The 21665-nt window shown below is 45.7% G+C and overlaps 1 protein-coding gene across 18 annotated transcripts in view; it reads right to left on the bottom strand.

Annotated features, from left to right (window-relative positions):
- Window positions 1–21665, bottom strand: part of PTPRT (protein tyrosine phosphatase receptor type T) — a 1016018-nt gene that overhangs the window by 447424 nt on the left and 546929 nt on the right. The gene's annotated exons all lie outside the window — the stretch shown is intronic.

The raw sequence follows: 21665 nt of genomic DNA, 5'->3' as shown, positions 1-21665 counted from the left end.
TAGGCTTGCTTCTTCGAGGCCAGATAGTCTCTGATTTCTAGACCCTCTCTTAAAGGGCTCACCTGATTGGGTCAGGGTCATTCATGGTTACCCGCTTTTTGATGAACTTAAAGTCAACTGATTAGAGATCTTAATTATAGCTACAAAACCCACTCATTTTTGCCATGTAAGGTAACATAATCACAGGAGTGACATCCCATTACCTTTGCCACAATCTATTGGTCAGAAGCAATTACAGGTCTCGCCCACACTCAAGGGGAGCTAATTCTACAAAGACCTAGGTCATCAACAAAGATCATCTAATAATTCTGCCAACCACATATATGGCCCCAAATATAAAATGTTCACAATTTTTGTCATAGCAATTTCACTTCTAAAACTTTATCCTAAGGAAATAAATGGACAAGAGCACATATAGGCTCATATAAATCTTTTTATCATTCTGCTATATGACATGACAATCCAGGAGAAACCTGAATATCAATAAATATGATATTAGTTATATAATTTATGATATATCTATAAGGAATATCACTCAAGGTAACCTCCCTTTTGATTAACTTAGTCACATAGATGTATCATATAGTCATATGCTATAGATATTTTTTAAAAAGACACACGTGATCAAAATACATTTAAATAAGAAGAGAGCTATACTGTATTAAGTAGAAAATCAGGTTAAAGATCGACACCACCTACACTTATAGCTACAGAGGGTGCCAAAAAATGTATACACATTTTAAGAAAGGAAAACTATTAAAATTGTAATACTCAATATATACCGATAACAAAAGATGAATACAAGTCACGTTTGACTTCTGCAATTGCAAGAGGTGTTCAAAGTGGTTACCATCAGCGTCCAGACACTTCCGATTATGGCAAACTACTGCTTGAGCAACATTAACCAAAGTGTGTATTTGTATACATTTTTTTGACAACCCTGGTATATTTACGTTTACACCTAACTGGGCATCTGAACGTAAAATTATGAAAGAACATACAATTAAGTTTGACAATTAAGTTTGTGAGCATGTTACAACAATGTTGCTAACCTTTTTTGATATCAGAAGGATTATTCATTATGAATTTTTACCAACTGGACAAACAGTAATCAAGTTTACTATTTGGAAGTGCTGAAAAGGCTGCGTGAAAAAGTTAGACGACCTGAACTTCTTGCCAACAATTCATGGCTCTTGCATCATGACAATGCACCAGCTCACACGGCACTGTCTGTGAGGGAGTTTTTAGCCAGTAAACAAATCACTGTATTGGAACACCCTCCCTACTCACCTGATCTGGCCCCCAATGACTTCTCTCTCTACCAGAAGATAAAGGAAATATTGAAAGGAAGACGTTCTGATGACATTCAGGACATCAAGTGTAATATGATGACAGCTCTGATGGCCATTCCAGAAAAAGAGTTCCAGAATTGCTTTGAAGGGTGGACTAGGCGCTGGTATCAGTGCATAGCTTCCCAAGGGGAGGACTTCGAAGGTGACTGTAGTGATATGCAGCAGTGAGGTATGGAGCACTTTTTCTAGGATGAGTTTGCGGACTTGTCTGACCCTCGTACACACAGGTGTTAGTAGAAGGTGTCTCCAGGTATGGGCGTAGTAGGTGATCTTTGTTTTACATGTAGTTTTCATCTTGTAAAACTGTTTGAAATAGCTATGTTTTCCTTTTATGACAAGAAAGAACAACAGAGCTCCTTCTACAAACGCTATGGAATCCGTTAATAAAAAGAGCTGTGTACAAATAGTGTACCCAAAGGCATCTCCAGTTTTATGAAACATAAATGTGCAGAAGGAAATTTGTTAGGAAAAACACAAAATTTTAATAGTAGCTAGATAGAGGTTGAAACAATGAGGAAACTTAAGCTTCTATTTGGCTCTATTTTCTGCATTTTCAATATAACACAAACATTATTTTTATAGGCTTTTCAAATAAAACCCTTCTGTTTTTTTTAAGTGTAGCAAAGGAACTACAGGCAGGTAAAAGAATAAGCCAAAAGGTCCTCTCACTTCTCCCCTGGCCCCTGGCCAGGGCTTGCCTCCACCTTCCGAGCCACACAGCATAGAACACAGAATCCTCTTGGAGGTTTAACACTGCCCTTTCCTATGCTGCCTCCCCCATCAGACTATGAGCACACTGATGGCAGTGTCTCGTCTTGTTCTCCTCTGTCCCTCCACTGCCTATGACAGGGCCTGCCACAGAGGGTACTCTAGGGTTGCTAAATAAATGAATGAAGAAAATACTGGCACACCCAGGGAGCCATCCAAGCTTGAGTCGGGGGTTACAAAAGTCATCTGATTAGAAGCGGTGGAGAAGGGAGTCATGGGAGCAAACACGGCACTGAGGACCTAGCACTAGGGCAGCAGCAAGGTAGATACACAGGAAGCAGAAGGGGCAGAATTTGGGGTCTATGAGGCCGGGGCTTCAGGGCAGGGAAGTATTGAGGGCACCGCCTAGGGTCAGACTCGGACAACTCAGTGGTGATGTTGGCCCGAATAAGGGGGCAAACGTATTTGAGAGAGAAAAATGACAAGTTCAAGTTTGGACACACAGTGTTTGAGGTCCATGGGCTTCTTACGTCACTCTCCCAGCTGTCACATACATATGACTGATTCTGCAAACCAAAGGAGCGTCACATGTTTTATGAGTAAAATCCATCTTATCCCTCCTTAGAGATGAAATGCCCCCGCCTTAGAATTCCATTACTTCCCGGAGCCTTGAGAGACGACGGTGCAATGGGAGGGTTGGGTTACAGCATCAGGCACTGCACAAGCTGAGTGACTTCCTGTGGAAGTGTGGTCCTACTATTCTGCTCCCTGGGAAGATTCTCGTGTGCATGGCTCCCTGCTGGTGTGGGGTGCTCTCCATCTGCCTTTTCACAATGATGTGTGCTGTCTGCATCCCCATCCTGAAAACCTTTCCTGCAGCATTGGATGCACATTTCACAAAGTCACGGTGACTTCCAACACAGGCTACAATGGGGAGAAGATTGACTCTGACTGTCAATTACATCTGTAATTGAAGGATCCTAACCGGATGCCACCGAGCTGTCATCACAAGATGGCTCCCACAAACACCATCCCCTTGCCCAGCTCAGGTTCTGCCTGGCACTCAAATCATTTGCAAAATGGTTCCTACCACCACGCCCACCTGTATTTCCCGTCTCTCCTTGGAGCCACAGCCGGTTTCCTAAACTTGCCACGTCACTCTGTCTTTGTGCTGTTCTGTCAGCCTTGACTTTCCTTCTGGGTGTAACCCAACTAGTCAAGCCCTCTGCAGCCTTCAGGACCCAGCTGGGTCATCATCTCTCCTGGGAAGCCTCCAACCCATTCCCAACAAGGTGGGTTTGGGGTCCTCCTGTCATGAGCCCTGTCAAGAACCTACACTGTATCTTTACATTTATGATTCTGTGTCTCCTGCAAAAACTCTGAGCTCTCAAAGGGCTATGCCCGGGCTCAGTATGTTCCATCCTCACACTTGTCACATGGTTAGATACTAGCGAGTAGTAGTTGCTGCCTGGCTTTGAATGAGCTATTCCCCATAATGGAATCCTTTCCCATTTAGTCCAAATAGCACAAAGGACAACCTCCTTAGAATAAAGGCTTGGGGACACCTTTGGCTCTTCTCTGCTCCGCCCCCAACATGCCATCTGCCCTCTACCCTCCACAAGAGCCTCTTTCATTTTCCCATTATATTTCTCCAGTGGCTACAATCCCCTGCTTGCAAATTATAATTCTACCAGCACCAAAAGCATCATCTACAAATGGCTTTATAGGCCATCAAGCATCAGCGCGTGTTATAATTACCTGGGTGCTCATAAAATCCTAAGATGATTCATAGGCCACCTTCCCCAGATTACAGATGAGGAACGAAAGCTCAGTAAATCACTCCAGCTCAGATACAAAGTGGTAGTTCAGATTGGAACTCAAGACTTGCGATTCTCAGCCCTGAGCTCTTCGCGTGTTTCTCTCCATTAAACAGTTATTTGTAAGAGTTAACCGGGTATGTTTTATTCTGAAAGAGAGAACCTTCTTGATTTTCTCCAGCACCAAACTTGGGGCCTTGCAAACTGGCTCAATAAATCATTGCTGAATTAATGAATAAATAAGTGTCCGTTTCCATCATGGCTTTAGTTTTCTCATTTGTAAATAAGCACATTGAGGTGAAATGGTTCCCAAGGACCTCTCTGGAACTACCTTTCTGTAACTACAGATTTCCAGCCACTAGACCAGCTGTCGGGCCAGGTAGAGTGCTGCTCCGAGAACATCAGCGACACCAGTTGTGAATACGAAACAACGACGACAAAAAATACCTTGAGACCATTTATAAAAAGAATAATAAAACCACACTTTCCTTGATGCTAGAAATATTAGGGGGCCTCATTACTGGCTCGTTACTGGCTCTGCTTCTTGATGCCTTTGCCACCCACCATCGTTCATTCCCAATTTGCTTGCAGTTCTTTTCTTGTGCAGAGACGTAATTTAATGGGTGGCTTTTCCCAATACTCTGTGTCACTAACACAACCATTTCCTTCTCCACTTTTAAAGTTTATGTTCCTTTGCTACACGATAGGCTGCACATTACACTTCCTCTAAAGTCACATGCCACAGAGAAACTCCTTCTAAAATCTCCTGCAGGTTGAGAGAGAAAGAGAGAGACAGAGACTGGGGTTCACAAAGAGACTTTTGTGCTAGCAGATTATTCTTGGGAATGCCAATGTGCAAGGTGAGCTATAGGAAGAGGACAATGGTAATCAGAGCAGTAAACACTTATTATACAGGGTTCCCTTGTGCCAGAAACGGTGCTATTAATATGGCCATTTTACAGATGGAGGAACCAAGTCACAGAGAGGTTAAGAAATTTGGCAGGTCACATAGTTAGAAAGGAGTATAGCCAGGCTTGGAACTCAGGCAGTAAGGTCCAGGAGATATTTTAACCACTGTGCTAGTCTTTTCTCCTAGAATTACTTATGCGCCTCTTCCAAGCAGGCTTCCCAGCCACCCATTAATCAACATCAGATATTAGATAATGATAGAGCAAGGAACTTTCCAATCAGCTAGGACTTGTCTCCGTTCCTGGTTGTCCGAGATTACTCGTGTGATTGTGGGCAGATCGAATAAACAACCTCTTTAAGCCTCCACATCTTAAGGTGCCATATGCATGCCTGGTACCTTGGCAAATATTTCAGATAAAAGACACCTTAAATATCCCGCATGCTCTGAATTTGGAAGATCCCAAGGCAGAGCTGGGGGACAGAGTACCCCTTCATTTGCTGTCCATTCAGCCATGCATTTCCCCAACAACTCTTTACTGAGTGCCAACCATGTGCCAGGCATTGCCTGGGGTGCTGGAGACATTCTCGTGCTCATGGAGCTCACTGTCTAGTGATGGATGGCAGAAGAGTAAAAAGCAAAACACAAACAACACACACACACAATGTCAGAGAGAGATCAGTGTAATGGAGAAATTAAACAGATTATATGAGAGAGATGGTAATGGGGAGGGTGGAGGGAAAGAATGTTTCTACTGGTCTGGGAGATGATATTGAGCTGAGACCAAAATGAGAAGCACCATCCAGCCAAGTGAAGATCTGGAGGGGGGAGAACATTCCAGACCGAGCAAAACAACAACAGCATACAGGCAGAAAAAACTCAAACAGTTCGAGGGAAAGAAACAAGGCCAGCGTGGCTTGAGCATAGTACATGGTGGAGCAGAGAAGAAGAGATGAGTTTTGAGAGGTACGTGTGTGTATGTGTGTGTGGTGGGGGGTGGGAAGGGGGTGCTAGATCACCCTGGGACTTGCAGGCCACAATAAGCAAGGAGTTTGAGATTTGTTCTAAATGCAATAGGAAACTCTTAGGGGGTTTCAGCAGGGGAGTGACATGATCTGATTTATGTTCTCAGAGCTCATTCTGGGTAAGTGGGGAACGGATAAAAGAGAGACAAGTGGAATACGTGTGGCGGTGACACCTGGAGATTGTGATAAATGTTAGATTTCAAACCTTCACTCAGTATGTGGAAAAGAATGACATTCCTGCCTCATCTCCCTAAGATGAGTTTCCCAAGACACCGAGGAGAGAGGAAATTGGAGTCGCCAGTGAGTAACCGCCCTCCACCCCCCTTTCCGACTCCTTCCTCCGTGGACATCCAGCTCTTCTCAACCCAGGGTTCCTGAGGGAACTCCAGATGCAGCAACTGCCGCAGAACCAACATCTCTTTCCTGCTTTCCTGGTCTTAGTGCAAAAACATTTGTGTAGAAACAAATGGGACAATAAAGGATTTGCATATAAATAAACGGAAAAGTAAGACAAATGAGAAGACGGGAGCAGTTCTTAGCTGCCCCTCACAAGTGCCACCTGCACGGCAGGTGGCTTTAGGAGCGCGTGGGGCCAAATCAGGGCTTCTTGCTGGCCTTGGAGAGCCATGAGTCAACAGTGCTCTAGTTAATATCTCTCCCCCATTTTTCTCCCGCCTCTGCCTTTCCTGGTCTTTTAAACAGTCATCTGTTGAGAACCCACAGGTTGTACACTATTTTGCCTTCCCCGTTATCTCTGCTAAGACAACGGGGCCTGTGAAATGTTGAGATTCATCTGGATTACTGATATTGGGTCTCAGCTGGAGGGGCCAGGAGATCCCCCTGGACACCAGGAATCGGATTTGTCTGGATCCTCAGGAGCTCATGAAACTATAACTTTTAGCTTATAAAGAAAACAGAGTCGATTATACCCCAGGACAATGCCTCAGTAGCACGTATCTTTTTCTTTTTTCTCTTGATGATGTTCTTTGCATCCAGCATATATGGGTGGCTATGGTGGTGAATGGGGAGGACGTAACAGAATATGCTAGAAGGCGGTTCTCTCCTTCTCACATTTGTCTTATGCTTACGTCCACTAGGGAGCTAGGCAGAGATGCCTGAGCCCCAAGTCCTCTTGGCCCAGGCACTCATCAGGGCCAATCAGCCCTGCTAAGGTCCTGAAAGCCAGGCCAGTCTCTGTTCCCTGCATGACTCATGAGCACCAAATCGTCACGGCTGCAAAAAGGGCACAAGACCACCCATACAGCAAGGTTGCTGCAGACAAATTAGACACACCAAGTAAAAACCAGAATAAAACAAAACAAAAACAAAAAACACTTAACTCTATCTCCCCTCTGCTTGTGCTCTTCCTTAGCTGGTGTCATCACTCAAGTCCATCGTCTTCCTGGACCTTCTCCTATTTTCCATCTACAGGGTCTGCTCTGCCCCTGGCCCCCCTCCAGCCACTTGGTTGGCAAAATGTCTTGTCTCTGCACCATATACACAGTATAAAGGGTCTTATATGCTCAGAGCCACAAGAGCTCTTAAAGGTCACGAAGTCCAGGCTCCCTGATGATGCCTGAGGACGTACAACGTCTGACAGTTAAGTCCACGAACCTGTTGCAACGATGTTGCTAACCTTTTTTGGTTGTCAGAGGGATTATTCATTATGAATTTGTACCAACTGGACAAACAGTTAACCAAGTTTACTCTTTGGTGGGTGCTGAGAAGAAACCTAGGCCAGGAGATTTGTGTTGTCCATCGTGCAGACATTGTCAGCAGAGGTGTCTGACATAGGCTGTGGGACACCCGGCCAACTGGTTGGAGTCAAGGCCAAGGGAGTAGGAGCATCTCAGAGCCTCTGTTGGTCGGAGCAGGTGGGGTGGGAGTAGGACTCATGGAGTGATGTGGGGCCTGAGTGATACAGGACCTGAGGCTCATGCAAGGGCAGGCCTACAGAAAGGCCCACAGAGTCCATTAAGAATCCATGCACGAACATCTACAACTCAACAGCAAAAAAACCAAACAACCCAATAAAAAGATGGGCAAAGGACTTGAACAGACATTTTTTTCAAAGACATACAAATGCCCAACTGGTAGATGAAAAGGTGCCCAACATCACTAACCATCAAGGAAATACAGATCAAAACCACATGAGATATCACCTCATACCTATCAGAATGGCTACTATCCAATAGAGACGAAATAACAAGTGTTGGTGAGGATGTAGAAGAAAGGGAACCCTGTGCCCTGCTGGTGGGGATGTGAGCTAGTACAGCCACTATGGAAAACAGTACGGGAGTTCCTTAAGAAATTAAAAATAGAACCACCTTATGATCCAGCAATCCCACTCCTGGTATATATCCAAAGAAATGAAATCACTGCCTTGAAGAAATATCAGTACTCCCATGTTCACTGCAGCATTATTCACAATAGTCAGGTTATAGAAAAACGTGTCTGTCAATGGATGAATGAATGAAGAAAATGAGGTGTGTGTGTGTGTGTGTGTGTGTGTGTGAGTGTGTGAGTGTGTGTGTGTGTGTGTGTAACTGAATATTATTCTGCCTTAAAAACAAAGGCAATCCTGCCATTTGCAACAGCATGGGTGAACCTAGAAGGCATTATGCTAAGTGAAAGAAGCCAAACAAAGGAAGACAAATACTGAGTCATTTCACTTATATGTAGAATCTGACACAAAATTAAAAAGTCAGACTTATAGAAACAGAGAGTAGAATGGTGGTTGGGGAGTCAGGGGAGTAAGGAAACTCTTAGTTATAAAATGAGTATGTTCTAAGGACCTTACAGGTGGCTACAGCTCATAAAACTGTATTGTGTAACTGAAATTTTCTAAGAGAGTAGAACTTAGGTGTTCCAAATATATATATATATATATATATATATATATATATACCCATCAAACAATACATATACCCATTATTTACATATATATATATATATATATACACATATATATATATACACATGTATACGTAAATATGTGAGGTGATAGATGTATTAAGAAGATGGAGGGAATCCTTTCACAATGTATACACATATCAGATCGTCATTGTGCACATTTCATTTTATTTTTTTACACTGCACGTTTTAAATATGTTATAATTCCATTTGTCAACTAGATCTCAATAAAGCTGGAAAAGAAAAGAAAGAAAAGAAAAGGCAAGGCAAGAAAAGAAAAGAAAAGAAAAGACTCCACTAATACCTGCCCTGGATGGAGACGGGCTGCATGGTCAGATTCCGGCCCCATGGCTGAATCCATCTCTGGCCAAGGAAGAAGGAGCATCTCCCTTGTTAGGGGAGGCCATTCGGTGTCAAGTCGGAGAGGTGAAGCGGAGATTGGACAGGAAATATGTAATAGTAGACAAGAGGGTGATTACAGCTGACAACAACTAGCCACAGCTGATGGCCATCCACTCACGGTTGATGGCCATCTACTACCTGAGCCAGCACCTTTCCACTCTTTGCTTCTGGCCAGGCCTGAGTTCGGGACACAGCCTGTAGTGGGGCACTGTTTGACCTTGCCTGGGGCAGGCAAAGGGATTCAAAATCCAGGTGGAAACTGGTGACACTGACCTCCCAGGCCCAGGTATGCTCATCAGCCCCTGCGTGACAGAAGCTGCGGGTCTGCAGGCCCTTGACACTCCCCGCTGGTGCTAATTTACTCATTTTTCAGAATCTCTGCAGAAAGGGCAAGCACTACGTGAATGATCGTGGCTGAGCTAATACCTCAGCCCCAGCCATCGATTCTCAACCTCAATTTTTGCAAATGTCTCACTATCTTATCCAAATATGCTCAGCTCTTGGAGCCAAGGGTGTTCCTGGCAAAGTTGTGAAAGACGGACTTAAAGGGTTGAGGCTCTCAGAAACTGGCATAAAGAAGAATGCGGGGTAAGACTGGCTTCCCCACACACAAACCACCCACTGGGCCACTGCCCTGGGGAGGAGTGTGCGTTCCAGGAAAGGGGGTCTCCCCAGTGTCACAGGAGCTCAGAACCTCCCACCTCAGTCCCTAGATCAGTGGTTCTCAGCTACCAGGATGCACAGAATCACCTGGAAAGCATGCTTAGCATGCAGGTTCTGGGGCCCTGGCCCCAAAGAGTCTGATTCTATAGATGTGGTCCAAGACCGGAGAATCTCCACATGACCAAGATCCCCAAGGAGACTTAAGGAGATGGGTCCTTAGACCCTTGCTGTGCAAAGTGTGTTTGGTGAACGGTCACCAATGACATCACCGGAGAACCTGTTAGAAATGCAGAATTGCAGGCTGCGCCCCAGGCCTGCAGAATCAGAGCCCACATTTAACAGGCTCCTTTGTGAGTCTTGTGCACAAGAAGTTTGAGCAGTGCTCACTTTGGCCACACTCTGCGCCCCTGGGCCCTTCTCTGCTGCCTGACTTTCCCTGACTCTGTATATGACCTCACCCCCTAGAACTCTACTTCCCTAGGGGACCCCTTCCACCCAGTAATAAACACACCAGTTCTTCTGGACCCAGTCTCACAGGGAGACATGCACACATGTACACCTAACTATCGGCTGATGTCACAGGGACGTGTCCTTGCAGGGTGATAACCTAGCACAGCACATTTGAGGGCAAGAGAATCAGGACTGAAAAAAGACGGAGGCTGCAGCCTTGCTGCCTGTTCACAGATTTCAGCACAGAAAACCATCCCTCATTCAGCCTACATTTGCTCAGCCCCTGCTCCGTGCCAGGCCCCCGGGAAATGACGGATGCCGTTCAGATAATGCCTTTTGGTTGCTAAAATATGTTCACACGCATTCTCTCACTGAACTCCACATGCAACAGAGACATGACAGGCCTGTGATAGACAGCCTGGTCCCCGTTTTACAAGTGATGAAACTGAGGTGCAAGGAAGCTAAGGAACTTGCCCAAGATGAAGAAATAGTGTTCAAACTGGGGTCCCTACTAGGTCTGTCTGATTTTAGATGCCCGGTCGATACATTGAAGGGAACATAGCAACATTCACAGGATGTATGGTGATTTTGTTATAGAGAAAGTTAAAGCATCTCAGGAGAGGATGGTCCCCCAGTGGTGTCTGGGCTACTCCAACACCTGTAATGTCAGGGAATCTGTGGTCATTCTGATCGGTAAGTTTATGAGCCACCTGTTCAATGTTGTCCAACAGATGTTGGACATTTTCTGTGATGATGGGCATTTTCTAGACCGGTGCTGTGCCATACTCTCACCACTAGCCTCGTGACAATAACAAGCCCTCGCGATGTACCTAGCGCAACTGAGACTGAATTTTTACTTTTATTTAACTTGAACTGAAATTTGAGTAGCCACATGTAGCCAGTGAATACCATAGTGGACAGCCGTGGGTGAAGGTCACTAGATCACTGCTCTTTGATCAACTCAATCTGAATAAACTGGAATAGGAAAAGAGTAGATGGGAGTAACAGAACTTCTGAAGAAACCCAAAGTGGCTGCTTCATTTCAGAACCTCGGTGTAAATCCATCTGTGAGAAGCGTGTGTTCTCAGTGGGAATAAGAACGTTCTCAAGGGGGTTCAAGTTCATTCTTGGGGGTGAAAGGAAATCTTACTCTTTCTATATATAAAGTATAGACACACAGAACAGCAGGTAAACATTCATGGGAGTCAGAAAAAAAATGTCCAAAAGTGCTCCTGGGCAGAGGGCGGTGTCAATCATTTTTAAAAGGTTGAGAAACACTGTTAAAGTGAAGAGCTACTGACCTCACAACACAAAGAGAGGCTTTCTGCTCTCACACCCAAGGAGATCAATTTGTTTTCTGTACAAGGTCATGTAAATATTACACTGGAGTTACTTCTGCCCTTTCTACCTAATGAGGGTCCACTGTGGAGAGCGCCATCTTCAGTTGCCACTGAGTTTCCATTAGGTGGCGCCACGCATTCTGAATTAAGAGCGGTTCTGAGCACACCCGTGCTTGTAGCAGCGTTATTCACAATAGCTAACACGTAGAACCCACGTGACCATAGGTGGATGAGTTGGTACGCAAATGTGGCCCAGCCGTAGAGTGGGATATTATTCAGCCTTAAAGTGGAAGGAAATTCTGACACATGCCACAATATGGATACACCTTGAGGATATTTTGTTCAGTGAAATAAGCCAGTCAGAAAAGGACAAATACTGTATGATTCCATTTATAGGTGGTACTAAGAGTAGTCCATAGAGGCAAAAAGAAGAATGGTTGTTGCCAGTGGTTGGGGGAGGGGGGACTAGGGAGTTGCTGTTTACTGGGTATAGAGTTTGTCTCGCAAGATGGAAAGAGTGCTGGAGGTTGGCTGCACAATCATGTAAATGTCCTTAACACCACTGAACTGTACATTTAAAAATGGTTAATATTGTAAAGTTTATGTCCTGTGTATTTTACCACCACCACCACCACAACAGAAAACGCAGTTCTGAAGAGCATCTACTATATTAAACCCAGATCTTGGAATCAGAGGTTACGACTGAGCCACCAAACCATGGGTGGGATGACTGGACAGAAATACACTGTCACGTTTTCCAAAACCAAGATTCGGAAGCTGAGCAGGGCTGTGTAGGAGGCCCCCTTAAGTGTGGATGTTTTTATCGCTCATCAATGACAGCATTTACACTTGGAGCAGTAATAAAACACTTCCTGAACACCCACAAGTAAAACAAGCGGAGGAAGATTGGAAGTGCCAACACAGGAGGGCAGTGAGCATGAGGAGGGTGCTGGAGGTGGGGGCGCTAGGGGCCAGTAGGTTACACACAGCGGGGGTGCAGGGAGAGGGGAACTTGAGTGTGTGGGGGGGAAATCTGTGAGCGCTTGCTCTTGCTGCAGGGTCTTCATCATCATCGTGACCCTGGGTATCGAGGGGTCCTCGCTCTGCCCTGCTGACCCCCATCCTCGGGGCCGCTGCTGACCCTTCCTGCAGCTGTAGCTCATTACAGCATCTTCACTGGGACCCAGAAGCAATGACAATGAACATGAGTGTGATGGGCGACAGTTTACAGAGCATCTTCACATTCCACCCACACATCACGAAAACTCTGTGCCCTGGTGAGATTCGTATCTCTGCCCTGACAAAGAAACTGAGACTTGGAGCAGTAAAGCTGCCTGTCCAAGGGATACCCAGAGGGCAGAGCCCCCCACAGTTCCAAGTCCCAAATTATGCATGTGGCCTTACATGGCCTCATCTGCCCCTGGAATTAGCGGGTCCTCAATGGCCCCACCTGGTGAGTCCCATGTGTCACCAGCAGCCTTGGCTGGTGCTTCGGTCCCCTTTTCTGATGAACACACATTATGTGTGCTCCTAATAAAGGAACTGTTGTTAGGAAGGATTAATTCATTAATGAATATGAGGCCTCTGGAAAGCCAGAGAGTGAGATAAATACCCTGCTGTCCGCTTTGCCTCTGTTGCAGAATGAAAAGGACCACAGTCCCCCCATTGTCCTTGGGTAATAGCTTCGATTTGCTGCAGGGCAGGAGGAAGGAGACAGCCTGGGGATAAACAGTGCTGGGTTGTTCACACAGCACAGGCTGGGGAAGGGAGAAGGGGGCTGAGGCTTCAGGCTTCCCAGAGAGCTCTGTGTCTTTGCTCCTGAGCTTCTCCCCACAGCACCCCTGCTGGACACCCACACACGTGTGCATGTGTGCACACACACACATGTGCACACACAGTCACAAAAACACACTTAGTCCAACTCTTGCTCGAGAAAGAATTCCTCATGGTGGCCTCTTGTGAAGAGAGCAAAGACGTCTCACATCTACAAGCAGATGACACTAAGATTTCTCTCCTGGGGGTGTATTTGCAGTGACCGGTTCACACTTTGTAGACCATACTCATGGTGACCAACGTACCAGGTAGCAAATGTCAGGGCTCAGATTGGGTATATTCCAGTTTTCTACTGCTGCATAGCTGTCTTAGTCAGCTTGGGCTGCTCCCCAACATATCATAGGCGAGGTGGCTTAAACTACAGACATTTATTTTCTCATGGTTGTGGAGGCTGGAGATCTGAGATCGGGGTGCCCACATCCTTGGGTTCTGGTGAGGGCTCTGTTCCTGGCTTTCAGAAGCCACCTGCTCACTGTGTGCTCACACAGGCTTTCTTCAGTGCGTGGGGAGAGAGGGAGGGGGGAAGGAGTAAGGGAGGGAGGGGAAAAGAGAGAAAGCTCTCTGGTATCTCTTCTTATAAGGGCACTAATCCCATCATGGGGGTCCCACCCTCATGACCTAATTACCTCCCAAAGGTCCCACTTCCAAATACCATCACATTGGGGGGTAGAGCTTTAACATACAAACTTTTTTTGGGGGGAGGGAGGCACAAACACTCAGTTCATAACGATAGCAAACATTCCGACACATGATAACATAAAATAATTCATTATGCTCATGGAGTCTGTGTATCAGAGATTTGGGCAGGATGTAGCAGAGATGGCTTGCTCGGCTTTACAAGGTCTGGGATATTGGCCAGGAAGACCAGATGTTTGGATGGCCAAGGGCTAGAGCAGGTGGACCTGGAGGAATGCACTTCTGCACTTCCAATAAGACCTCTCAGCCACATGTCTGGTGCTGGGCTGGGCTGGCTGAAGGTCAGCTCAGCTGGACTGGCACCTGGGGCACAGACATGTGGCCTTTCCACGTGGTTTGGGGGTCTTACTATACAGACAGCGAGTTGTGAGAAAAAGCACCTTTGGAAGGAACAGTGCCCCAAGAGGCACCCCCTCAGAAGTCACATCACTCCTTCTTTTCTTCAGGGGAAGATACAGTCACAGGCCAGCTCAGATGCCAGCAAAGGAAGCACAGACTCTAGTCTGAGTGGGAGAAATGCCTACGAATTTGGAGCCATGTTTTAAAACCGCCGCAGGGAAAGAGGTCAGGGTTTGGTACAGGACTTTAGAATTACGTTTGAACACCACGGTCTCAGAGGCCAGCCCCCAGTCTCAGTGGGGCAGGCAATTCAGAACAGTCCAGCACTCTGAATTCCGCCATTCTTACTCCCTTGAAGCAAAAGAGAAAGGAGAACTCCAAATTTAGGGTTCTTGAGGGACCTAGGCCCAAGCCTTTATTTTATCGATGAGGAAACCGAGACTGAGAGAGGTCACTTGCTAGACCCTGTGTCACACGGCTGTTAAGTGAAGCAGCCAGTGTTCAGAAAGATGACTCCCAATCCAGAGCTCACTCTGCTCCTTGGCTGCTGGTTGCTATGGGAGCTGGAGATGCCCGTTCCTTCCTACCAAGGTAGGGAATCCATCTTTAGAGCTGGGTAACCCACTGCAAAGCAAAACCTTCCAGACGCCCTCCCTCTAGGGAGATGGGAAAGGAGGGACAGTCCAGGGGGGTGTTTACAAACGGGGGTGCTGTGGGTTGGCAGGCAAAGGTGAGTGGGTCGGCCCGCCCCCCCAGGGAGGGTGTGTGATGGGCAATTGGATAAACACATTCAGAGCAGGACGGAGGTGCAGCTGAGTGTGTGCACATTTTTAAATATACATTTCCCATCCATATGTAGATCCCACTGACATGTGACAAATGTGCAGTGGCCTCCAGGAGCTGTTCTCCAAAGAGGCACTTATTCCATTTGACGCCAGGCAACCAAGCCTCAACAGATGCCAGGATTCAGACGGGCTGTGGGAAGCGGACTTCAATTACAGCAGGGAGACCCGAGTTAGACAGCGGGAAGAACTTCTTTCTCCAGAACAACAGCCTTTTTCCCCAACAGATTCTTCTGCAAGGTGGTATTTGCAGACTGAATATAGACGCAGATAAATAAACACAGATAAATAAACACAGATAAATAGACACAGACTCAATATGGATGCACCTGGAAGTGCGAGGAAGGAGTCCCATGGACGGAAACGGGGGTTTCAGCTCCCACCCCAGACTTTCTGGAACACAATGAGCCCACAAAGGCGGTGGTACTGCTGAGCACTTGTGACTTACAGGACTCTCTTTGGAGAGCAGATGGTTTAAGGAGTGGAATATGAAGACTTGAACTTGAAAAACTTGAGAACTAAGACCCTGCCAACATTTTCCAAACTAACCTGTGAGGCAGAAAAGGGCTTCCTCTTGTTTAAATAAGTTACCTGCCGTGCATGAGGCACTCTTTTCCTTCTGATTCTTTTATTTGGGGGAGAAGGGAATAACACCTTTACTGAGATATAATTTACATACTACACAATTCACCTACTTAAAGTGTACAAGTCAATAAACTTTAGTATATTCACAGAGTTGTGCAACCATCATCACAGTTTTAGAACATTTTCTCTCTCCAAAAAGAAACCCCATACATGTTGCACCCACCTTCCAATCCCCCCTGACTTCCCCAGCCCTAGGCAACCACTAATCTACTTTCTGTCTCTATAGATTTGCCTATTCTGGACATTTCATATAAGTGGAGTCACATAATACAGCGTCTTGGTGACTCACTTTTTTCACTTAGCTTGTTTTCAAGGTTCATCCATGTTGCAGCATGTATCAGAATTTCATTCTTCTGTATTGCCAAATGATAGTGCCTTATAGATATACCACATTGTATTCATTCATTCACCAGCTGATGGATGCACGGGTCATTTCCACTTCTGGCCTAGTGTGAATAATCCTGCTATGAATATTCATGTACAAACTATTCATGGATGTATGTTCCTTTCTCTTGGGTATTCGGGGTCGGACGATTAAGTTCGCGAACTCATCCTAGAAAAAGTGCTACATACCTCACTGCTGAATAATGGTCACCTTCGAAGTTTTCCCCTTGGGAAGCTATGCACTGATGCAAGCACCTAGTCCACCCTCCAAAGCAATTTTGGAGCTCTTTTTCTGGAATGGCCATCAGAGCTGTCATTGTATGATCCTTAATATCCTGAATGTCATCAAAATGTCTTTTTTTCAATATTTCCTTTACTTTCATGTAGAGAAAGAAGTCATTGGGGGCCAGGTCAGGTGAGTAGGGAGGGTGTTCCAATACAGTGATTTGTTTACTGTCTAAAAACTCCCTCACAGACAGTGCCATGTGAGCTGGTGCATTGTCGTGATGCAAGACCCATGAATTGTTGGCGAAAAGTTCAGGTCGTCTAACTTTTTCACGCAGCCTTTTCAGCACTTCCAAATAGGAAACTTGTTTGTCCAGTTGGTACAAATTCATAATGAATAATGCTTCTGATATCAAAAAAGGTCAGCAACATTGTTGCAACAAGTATGTGAACACAATTATCAGACCTTGTATACTTAGGAGTGGAATGGCTGGGTCATACAGTAACTCTACATTTAATTTTTTTAGGAACTCTCAAACTGTTCTCCAAAGCAGCTGCACCATTTTAAATTTATACCAGCAGTGTACGAAGGCTCCCATTTCTCCACATCCTCACCAACACTTGTTATTATCTGTCTCTACGATCAGAGCCACCCTAGTAGGTGTACAGGCACTTTCCTTATAGTATGTCATTTAGTCTTCACAACATACTATGACAACAGGTACCGCTATCCCATTTCACAGATCGCTGACCTGAGCCTCCAAGAAGGCATTTCACTTACCTGCCAAAGGTCGAATCCCTGACAAAGGGGAGTAAAGAGCGCTGCCAGGTCTGCCTGACATTTCTTCCACTGTCCTGGGGCCCGGCCCACCCTCTCAGGCCAGCTATGCCACCCCATAGCCATTTCTGCAGGTTTCTCTTTGAGTTTCAAATGGGACTCACTGCTGAGATATTCACGAATGGAAGCCAGTGAACATTCTCCCCAAACTGTCCTTCCTCACTTGAGCCCTGAGACTGACCATCCTCTGCTGGCTGTCTGCATTCCTTCTTCTGAGGGTGGGTGGGAACCCAGATGGCCAGGAAAAAACAACAACATGCTTCTCTGTCCCCAGCCCTCCAGGTGTTTCGTGGATTTCCAGCTCCAGCTCCACCGGGCTGCTGGGAGCTCAGTGGCCTTTCCTACTGGACCTACTGGACCACATGAGACTCTTGGCCGGACCATTAGTGGTGCCGGGGACCCCCACATCAGACTCATGGAAAATCTTCCTTTAATTGAAGAAATTATAATGACCCTGACTCTACAGACCGAGTTCCTCCTAGATCACCCACTAAGGTGGGACCTTGGTGGTGGCATGCACCACACAGCGCCGTGGAGACCAGGGGCCTGCCCATCAGCCCCCCATCTCCCCCCAGTCCGCCCCCCACCACACCGGAAGATGAATGAGGCTGGGGAGCCGGCAGGTGTGTTGTATTTATGTGATGCCCATCGTTCCTCACTCTCCCTCCATTGTTCTCTGATGTATGACACAAGTCCCAATTTGTCAAACGCTTAACAGCAGTCAGGATAATCTATTCTCAACACATTCACAGAGCTTTTCATTTTGCACAACTGTCACTGAGAACAGTTTATGAATTTTCCATCATGAGGAATCCAAGAGGATGGAGGAAAAAGCAAAAGAAAAACTACCCCATCACAACCCACTTCTCCTGTGAGTCATGGCCTTAACTCGTCAGAGGGGAAGAAATGCAGCTTCTGGGGACCTCCCCCCCCATTTTATTATATACACAATCACACTCTTCACTTAAGCCCATTTTCTGTGCAGCCGTCTCCAAGTGCTTTGTCGTTTGTGTTAAATCCCTCCTTAGGTTGTGCAAGTGAAAATCTGGCAGTGCCTTCCTCCTAAGGTACCCCGAATTTAGAGCTCAAAGGAGTTAGCTAGGGAGGCTCAATAATCAAAAGCCCTCTGTACCCCCGGCTGATCTTCACCACATTCTAATGCAATCCCCCGAAACTCTGAGCTTAAAAAACATGTACACTGAATCATCTGTCACAGCAAAAATCAAGAATCAACCTAAATTTCCAGGAAGAAGGGATTAGTTAAATAAAGTGTGATAATGGGACATGGCGTGTCACTGAAGTAATGTCTCTATGGTATGGGCATACGGTCAGGATGTAATGTTAACTAACGCAAGTTTCAAAACTCTGTTACTGCATGATTCCAAGTTAGTAAATATAGGCATGTATATGTATGCATACGGGGGGAAAAGACCAGATGGATATAAACACCCTAAATGATAAAACTCAAGAGATTTTACAAAGATATTTATTTTCATATATTTCCCACATTTTCTTCCGTGAAGGAAAAAGTTATTTTTCAAAATAAGATTTTTTTCTTTAAATCGGTTGTGCTCAGTGCAGTCCGTTCTTGTGCTCTTCCGAAAACTTTAAACTCTGCAGAAAGCGGCCAGTTGTACAGTAAACAGAATTTACAGCCCAATGGCTTTCTGACAGTGAGCGCTTTTTCATTCACACTGGGTAACACCACACCGAACAGCAGCTGTCCGTATGATTTTAATCACAGTGGCTTTTGAAACCACAACCCACTTTCCCCCTTATTTTATTCATTAAAAAGCTGTCTCTCGAAGCTAATGAGGAAATTCTTCAAGGGCTGGACCCCAGGAAATGCTGAATCACGGGGCAGACAGCCCATTAAATCCACACTAGTCACACAGCCCTTTGAAGACTCACAGAGCGCAGACAACTTGCAAGTCCCTCTGAGAACATACAGAATCTGTGGTGATCGGACGTAAATGTAAGCGGAGGCCGAACAAGAAACGCGTATTTGCAAATACCTTGGCTATGATCTAAGTTGCACTTCTAATTTGAGGGGTGACACAGTGATCGCCTTAGCAAGAACCCGGAGGCTAAGATTAACCTTCACAGGAAAATTCTAAACAGGGTTGAGATTTTCCAAGAAATTGAGATCCTAGGAGCTACTCAAAATGTCCACTGTAGGAGCTGAACAGTACGTGTCTACAGCAAATCCATCTGTCTTTTCCTTTTCCTATTTGTCCTCTTCTGTTTTATCTTCTTTCCTTACCCACCGTGGAGTCCTTGAGCTATCTCTTTATCACAAACTATTGGCCTTAAGTCCTTCATAACCAGTTGAAGGTAAAACAAAGGATACATACATACATACATACATACATACATAATAAATAACCCTACCCTATGGGTATTCATTTGTTGGGCTGTCAGAACAAAGAACTATGGACTGGGTGTTTTAAACAACAGAAATGCCTTGTTTCCACTATTCTGGCGGTCAGAAAACCAAGATCTAGGTATCTGCAGAGTTGGTTCCTTCTGAGGGCTGTGAGAGAAACTGTTCCCTGACTCGCGATGCTTCTGGTGGTTTGTTGGCAATCTTTGGTGTTCCTTGGCTTGTAGAAGCATCACCCAATCTCGTCCCATCTTCACATGGTGTTCTCCTTGTGTGTATGTGTCTAAATTCCCCCTTTTTATAAGGAGACCTAATGACGCCATCTTAATTACATCTGCAAAGTTCCTATTTCCAAAGAAGGCCTCATTCTGATATCCTGGGGCTTAGGGTTTCAACATACGAGTCTGCAGGTACACAATTCAGCCCATGACTCCTTATACCAACCCAACCAACCAGCCCCAACTAGGCTGTTGAGCTCTGCTCCAGAAAACTACACCCCCCCCCGAAACTGATGGACGGGTTCCCCATCTCACTGGGCACTTTCCCCTCCTGTTCTCCACTGCTGCTTTTACAGACGTTCCCCATGCTCCTGAGTCTTTCTCTATCTCCCCAACTTTAGGGGATGATTTTACCATCTACTTCATAGAAGCAATAAGAGGCCATTGCAAAGGATTATTTATTCTGATGACCCTGCTATGAAGCCTTTCCTTGCATCCTTCTTTCCCCTTTCTGCTCTGTCATAACGTAAGGGACACTCCTCCTCCTGGGCTCTGGACCCCTCCCCTGTCTTCCAGCCTCCTCAGGGGCTTTATCCACATCAGTTACCCCTTTCACTTCTATCTTCGACCTCCCTCTCTCTACTGGCTTCCTCCTATCAGCATTTGAACTTGCCTAAATCTTGCCTGCTATAAACAGCAGACTCTCTAACCTCCATCTCTCTCTCAGATGACTGTCTACACCCTCTTCTCCGCCTCATAGGTACATTTATTGAAAGAGTGAAATAAAAGTATCTCTATTTTTCTTGTCCTCAACTCATTTCATTTGCCCTCACCTGCATATTGGAAATTCTGCTGCTATGGACCCCTCGCTGCTAAAGTCACGGGTTTCTTTCAGTCCTTTTCTCAAGGGACCGCTCAGCAAGTGTGGGACTCCAATGGCCCTCTCTCCTTCAAACATGCAATTCCTTGGCTTCTGAGAGATACCACAGCTCCCTGGTGCTCCTTGAATTACTTGGCTGGCCCCTCATCCCCTGCCCATATGTTCAATTTTTATATTGGTATTGTACCCTAGATCTTTCTCCTCCCCCTTATGATCTCGTCCATTTCTGCGAATTCAATGACTAACTCTATGCTGGTGCTCAAGTCTATATTTCTAGTCTACTTCCTTCTCCGGAATTCCAGCTGTCCATATGCCTCCCCACTATTATACCCCTCCCCCCAATGGTCCACACCCAGTGACAATTATGAAAGAAGACAGCCAGCTGGTGCTAGACAGAGTAACCAGCTGATAAGGACTCTGGAGGGCAAAGATCCTCCTGGCAGAGTAAAGAAAAGCAGAGGTGACGCAAGGGCTAAGAGACAGCGCAACACCTTGATACTTATTGGAAAAGTACTTTCAAATCCAAATTCCTTTGATTCCTTGCTACTTTTTCTGCATGAATGTATCTTAAAGAACAGAACACTCCTTGCCATGAATTAAATTTGAATATGCCTCTAGCCTAGAAAATATATTCTTCCTCCACCAGCGCTCTGGCGTATGGAGACCATCCAGGGAAAATCATGGCTATGTCATCGAATTGCATAACGCCAGCTCTGAGCGGTTTTCACTTTTTCTATTTAGACGTACAAATTTAAGTGAGGCATCCATACTAAACTGTGCTTCCCATTGCCCACTCAGCTTGGTC

The sequence above is a fragment of the Rhinolophus sinicus genome, linkage group LG13, assembly GCF_036562045.2.
Source record: "Rhinolophus sinicus isolate RSC01 linkage group LG13, ASM3656204v1, whole genome shotgun sequence".
NCBI classification, from domain to species: domain Eukaryota; kingdom Metazoa; phylum Chordata; class Mammalia; order Chiroptera; family Rhinolophidae; genus Rhinolophus; species Rhinolophus sinicus.
The sequence above is the reverse complement of the archived record's forward strand: the minus strand, read 5'-3'. Positions and strand labels throughout refer to the sequence as shown.